We start from the raw sequence: 7,056 nt of genomic DNA, 5'->3' as shown, positions 1-7,056 counted from the left end.
CCTAGATGGCTTCAGTTCTGTAGGAACTGATTGAGTTTCTTATTGAGCACTCTGATTGATTGTATCAGCAACAGGAACCTCATCATTATGATTATCAGTGTCAACAGGCTTAACATCATCTTCATTATCAACAGGGGATTTTTCACACTGAGCATCAGTTCCTCCTTCAGGTACACCAGATGCATCAACCGAAGCAGCATGTGGATCAGTCGAAACAGTACTATCCGGAATAGGAGACTGAATTGGAGAAGAGTAATGCGATGGCCCTGGTTCTACAGGAGAAGTTTGACAAAGTCCAGGGGTAGGGATGAACACGCCTTCAGACGATGAACTCTTCTGAGAGTGAACAGACAAAGCAAGACCAGCAGATTTTTCAGAAACGACATGAAGAGCAACAACCTTCTTCAATAATCGGGTCAGAGGAACTTCATCTAGGTTATCAGAGTCCATGTCAGAGAGATGAGCCTCAGATGCAGTTGGTACAGTTTCAATGTCTTTCATAACATTCTCAGAATCTATTTCTTCATGTATAGATTTAGTCGAATCTCTAGGAATGTCTGCCTATGATTTCTCAGAAGGAATTCTATAAGGTCTTCGTGGCGGAGTGCTTTTGAAACGCCACCTGCGAACTCGTATACCATGCACAACTACTCTTGAACTCGGAGCTTCAATCACTTCCTCAGAGGACTTGTCAGCATAGGTTCCCTTACGAGTGTTCACCATTGTTGAATCTGCTTAAGAATAATCAACTTCAAACGAAGTCACTGTAGGACAAAGAAGATGAAGAAGCTTGAAGATATGAGAATGAAGCATGCAACTTAAATAACCCTGAAGCCTTTTTAACTATTCTCTCTTGCCAAGAAGAGTTGCTATAGAAGCCAAAGAGATAAACGTGAATCCCTATTACGGCACTGACAAAACCCATCATTACAAAACGTGTAAAAGTGCTCCGTCTTTTTAGATAATTAACCAGGCACGTAAATGCTTAAATGTGGTTGCATCAAGGGGTTTAGTAAAAATTTCTGTCAATTGTGAGTTGGAGCAAATGTGTTGTAATGTAATAATCTTATTTTTAGTGAGTTATCTAATAAAATGATGTCTTATATCAATGTGCTATGTTCGACTATGTTGGACTGGATTTTTTGATATATCTATGGTACTCATATTATTACAATACAAAGTCATAATATCTTGGATAATTCCATATTCATTCAACATGCTTTTCATCCATATCATTTGAGTACACCCACTCCCTGCAGCTATATACTCAGCTTTTGCTGTAGAAAGAGGTACACAATTTTGTTTCTTACTGAACCATGAAACAAGGTTATTCCCAAGAAAGAAACATCCACCAGAGGTGCTTTTCCGATCATCAGCAGAACCCGCCCAGTCAGCACCACAATATCCCACCAGTTCAGAGGATGTATCATAGAAATACAGAATGCCAAAATCTGTTGTACTGTAAACATATTTGATTATTCGTTTAACTGCATTCAAGTGAGAGATACGAGGGTCTGACTGATACCGAGCACATATTCCAACAGCATAGGCAATGTCAGGCCTGCTTGCTGTTAAATATAAGAGACTCTCAATCATGCTTCTGTACAATTTATGATCTACTGCAGTACCAACAATATCCTTGGTAATTTTAGCATGTGTCACAGCTGAAGTTCTTTTCTATTGTGACTGATCCAGACCAAACTTCTGACTAAGTTCTTGGTATACTTCTCTTGCGATATAAATATACCTTCACTTTTTTGTTTGATCTGCAACCCCAGAAAACAAGACAATTTGCCTACTAAGCTCATTTTGAATTCTGATTTCATTATGTAAATGAAATTATTGAGAAGTGTTTGAGAAAATCCACCAAAAATAATATCATCCACATAAATTTGAGCTACGATGAGACCAGTGCTGGTTCAATTAATAAATAGTGTCTTGTCAGTTTCCCCCCTGGAATATCCTCTTTCACCCAGGTACATTGTTAGACGTTCATACTAAGCCGTAGGTGCTTGCTTTAATCCATATAGAGCTTTATTAAGTTTGTATACATACTGAGGAAATTCTGAATCAACAAACCATTTAGGTTGTGCTACATAAACTTCTTCATTCAAGTATTCATTCAAGAAAGCACTTTTAACGTCCATTTGATACAGTTTAAATTTTCGGAAACAGAATATACTGAGCAAAAGATGAATAGCTTCAAGGCTAGCCACAGGTGCAAAGATTTCATCAAAGTCAACACCTTCTACCTGGGCATAACCTTGAGCCACCAAACGAGCTTTGTTCTTTGTCACATTTCCTGATTCATCAGTTTTATTCTTAAAAATCCACTTAGTTCCTATAACATTCACCCGTCAAGCTTGGGAACCAAAGTCCACACATTGTTACGCTTAAATTAAAGTAATTCTTCTTGCATAACGTTTATCCAGTATTCATCCTCGAGAGCCTTCTCAACAGATGTGGGTTCTATTGCTGACACATAACATAAATCAGCAATCATTTTAGTGTAATCTACTTTCTCTTTCATTCTGGTAGTGATTCCAGCTGACGGATCACCTATTATGAAACTTAGGGGATGATTCTTTTTCACATGTGCAGAGGGAACAAGTACGGTTTCATCATTCATGGCCTCATCAGTTATTTTTTCTAAATTTGTCTTCGTACTGTCTGGCTGAGAATCATCTTTAGGCATTTTCTGAAGAAGGGTAGCAATAACATCATACATAACAGAAGTCTCATCATCCTCAATATTAAACTGGTTAACATTAGATTCAAAATCATTTACCACAACATTGATTGTTTCCATAACTGTTCCTAATTTAATATTAAAGACTCTGTACGCTCGACTATTTTGAGAGTATCCAAGAAAGATTCCTTTATCAGATTTCACATCCCACTTCCGATGATACTCTCTATCGGCTAGAATGTAACAAGTACTTCCAAAAATATAAAAATACTTAACATTTGGCTTCCTTCCCTTCCATAGTTCATATAATGTGACTGTCGTATCAGATCGAGTATTGACCCTGTGTGAATATGACATGCTGTGTTTACAGCTTCAGCCCAAAAATTCAAAGGTAAGGTTTTGGCATGTATCATAGCTCGAGCCGTTTCTTGTAAAGTTCTGTTCTTCCGTTCAACTACTCCATTTTGCTGAGGAGTTATGGGAGCAGTAAATTCATGATGGATTCCTTCCGGCAGACAGAAATTATTAAGATCTTCATTATCAAACTCCTTCCCATGATCACTACGGATCCTAATTATCTTTTGCCCCTTTTCACGTTGCAAATTCAAACATAGACTGATACATAATTTAACAATATCTGACTTTATTTTTAAGAACCGAATCCAAGTAAATCTAGAGTAGTCATCTACAACAACCAACACATACTTCTTTCCACCTAAACTTTCAGTTTGCATGAGACCCATAGGATCAAGATGTAGGAGTTCAAGGACTCTGATTGTATAACATTCCTTTAAGCTTTTGTAAGAACTTTTAGTTTGCTTCCCAACTCGACAGTCACCACAAAAGAATTTGCCATTGATATCTGAAGAAGGAATGCCTACAATTGCCTCGTTTCTGATAACTTTATCTAAGCTTCTCAAGCTAATGTGCCACAATTTCCTATGCCACAACCAGGTTTGATCAATTTTAGTTAAGTGATATATGTTTGAACTATTGGAGCTCTAATGATAACAATTAGCTGCTTGTCATCTGCCACTCATAAACACTTGATTATTTTTGTCAGTAACTACACAACCAGTGTTGTTAAAGTTTACACTGTATCCTTGGTCACATAGTTGACTTATACTAATCAAGTTTGCCTTCAGTCCATCCACATTTCTAACTTCATTAAGACAGGGTAGATTACTTTTATCAATGTTTTCTTTTGCAATAATTCTTCCTCTGGCTCCATCTCCAAAAGTAACATGACCTGAGGTGCATTTCTCTAATTCAGTAAAGAATGATTGATTGCCAGTCATATGTCTTGAACACCCACTGTCAAAGTATTCCAATGCTATTTATAGACTCAAATAATAACAATAATATTTATTATTATCATTTCCTTTTACCTTTAGAATATATATATATATATATATATATATATATATATATATATATATATATATAATACAAAAAATATACATATATCTTTATTCTCATTATCTTTCCTAAATAAATGCCTTAAATGCACAAAATCTTAGGCATTTATAACCACTAATAATAATAATAATAATAATAATAATAATAATAATAATAATAATAATAATAATAATAATAATAATAATAATAATAATAATAATAATAATAATAATACTTCTTTATTATTATTATTTTTCTCTCACCAAAATCTACAATAGACATATATATTTATTTAAACAATTATTCTCTCTTTTAAATAAATATATATCTTTTTGGTCCAATCAAATCAATCATCTCTCTCCTCATGGATTATCTTCTTTTCCAAACAAATATAATTATATTCCATCATATAATTAACTACTTTTCCAAATTATTAATTAAATATATATATATATATATATATATATATATATATATCCATATATATATATATATATACTCGATTAAATCCAGTTCCACCAAAACCAACTTTTCCCTCCAAAATCTCTAATTAATTTAATCAATCAAATCTTTTCCAATAAATCACTTATAACTTCCAACATGAATTATCTTTCTCTAAAATAATTATATTTTTACAAATAATTATATTTTCACAAAATATAATTATTTTACCTTTTCTCCCTTACTAAATATTCTTTCTCCAAAATACAATTATCTTTTCCTTAAATAATTATATTTCAACAAATATAATTATCTTTTCGTTTAACATAATAATTATAGATATATTTCCACATATACATATAATTATTAAATCTACAACAAACTTTCCACCCCACAATTTAATTAAATAACGTCCATAACACTACAAGAAAATGGAGCATTTCTGACGCCGAAAAGGACGTCGGCATAAAGAACGTCGAGAATAAGGGCTTTCTCGACGCCGTCAACAACGCGTCGGGAGATGCGTCGGGAAAACAATCTTTCCCGACGCAACACAAAGGCGTCGACAAGGGTACGTTGGGAAAAGGGTAAATTAATTTTAAAAAACGAACTATTCCCGACGCCGTGAAGAGTGCGTCGGAAGCGGCGTCGGGAATAGGGGTTTTTTCCGACGCCGCATGAAACGTCGGGAAAAGCGTTTAATGAGCGTCGGGAATTCCGCTTTTCCCGACGCTTTTTGAGGGATTTCCTGACGCCACGTTACTGCGTCGGGAAATCCCCTTTAAAATCGTTTCAGTTCTGTAATTTACAGAACCGAAACCGAGAGGGGAAATTAAGAAAGGAGAAGAAGTCGTCGCGATTTTCGTTGCCCTTCCGCCGTTGTTCTGCCGCTGTCCCTCGCCGCCGTTCCTCGCCGTTGTCCCTCGCCGCCGTCTGCCACTTAAGGTAAGTGGAATATGAAAATTTATTTAGTTTAAGTTTATGTTTTAGGGTTTTTTTTGATGAAAATTAGTTTAGGATTTTCTTTTGGAATAGATTTTTGTTTGTTAAATGTATTTTTGTATAGATTGTGTGTAATTTGTGGTTGAATTGAAATTGAAATTTGAAATTTGAATGGTTTAGGATTTTTGTTTTAGAAAATTGAATTGAGGGGGGATTTTATAGTTAAATGAAATCTAGAGGTTCACGCTTATGTTCGCTCGATCTAGAGATCTTTACGCCCAGAAAGAGTAAAGAACCATGACCTTACTAGTTTGCCCATGTAGTCGCTTGTGTTCTTCTTCGCCCCTCTCGGACCGGACCCCTATGAAAGTCGACCTTACGAGAAAAATGGATTTTCTCCGCAGTCCTTCGAAGTAAATAAATCCAGTTCGCATCTAATTTCAAGCCCAACGGCATACCCAATCGATCGAACTCAAACTTCGAAGATGCGAGGAAGTCAATAGAGTAGAAGGATGGGGATAGATGCGAGGGAGAATGAAATTTTGCGCGCGAAGCTACGTTGTTTTGCCGTTGGGTGTAAACGAAAGGAAAAAAAAACTAAAAGATTTTAGGGTCAAACTCTTGACTTAAATGTCTATGAGAACATTACCAATTAGGCGTGCATAAATATTTAGTGTTAAAATTTATTTTTAATAAACTAAACAATATAGCTGATCCAATTGTCATTCCCAAATTCAATTCCATTGCAATCTTCAACAGCATAACGTTATCTTTCGAGCTTCATATCTCCATCAATACTAACTCAATTTACACATATAACCACTTGATTTAATGCGTTTTTTTACGATCTTTACATCTATAATCATAACCGTAGCATTTTATTAGCGTATCTTGACCTTGAATTCCCTTTAAAATTTCGTAAAACCAAGTCAAAACTTTGAAAGACCATAACTTTGACCATAACTTTGAGCATAGTTCGAACCAAGTGCATGTAAACGTCGAGCGGGGATAGAGAGCGGTATGTGCGGTCGAGGTGGGGGATGGGCTTGCTTGGATAATGCTTGCACCTCGTTGCGGGCGTGTTGTCGGCATGCTTTCCTCTGTTCATTATGTTTATGTTTTTTCTAAGCATACGCACCTCGTTGGGAGACTTTTTATTATGTTTATGTTTTTTCTATTTTGAGAACTATATTTTGTTGTAGTCAACTTATTCATATTATTAATTTTAATTCTATTTTTTAATTTGTGTTTGTATATTTATTAATTTATTTTAATTTAATCCAAAACGTCGCGAAATTTTTTTGAGCAATCCGAACATCATTGTGAATGTTTGAGTAAACTATTATAAGGAAAAAAGTAAAAATAAAATATTTAAACAAATATAAAAAAGATTTCCCGACGTTCATTACGTCGGGAAAAAAAACGTCGGAAAAGAGGTTTTCCCTACGCCGGAATATGCGTCGGGAATACCTTATTCCCGACGCCGTATGCCGACGCATCTCCCGGCGTCGGGAAAACCTTTCCCGACGCCGTGTTGGTATGGCGTCGGGAAAGCCTCTCGCGACGCATTTCTCCCGACGTTCTTC

Source organism: Cucumis melo, chromosome 11, assembly GCF_025177605.1.
Source record: "Cucumis melo cultivar AY chromosome 11, USDA_Cmelo_AY_1.0, whole genome shotgun sequence".
Lineage (NCBI taxonomy): Eukaryota > Viridiplantae > Streptophyta > Magnoliopsida > Cucurbitales > Cucurbitaceae > Cucumis > Cucumis melo.
This window is presented reverse-complemented; position numbering follows the sequence as displayed.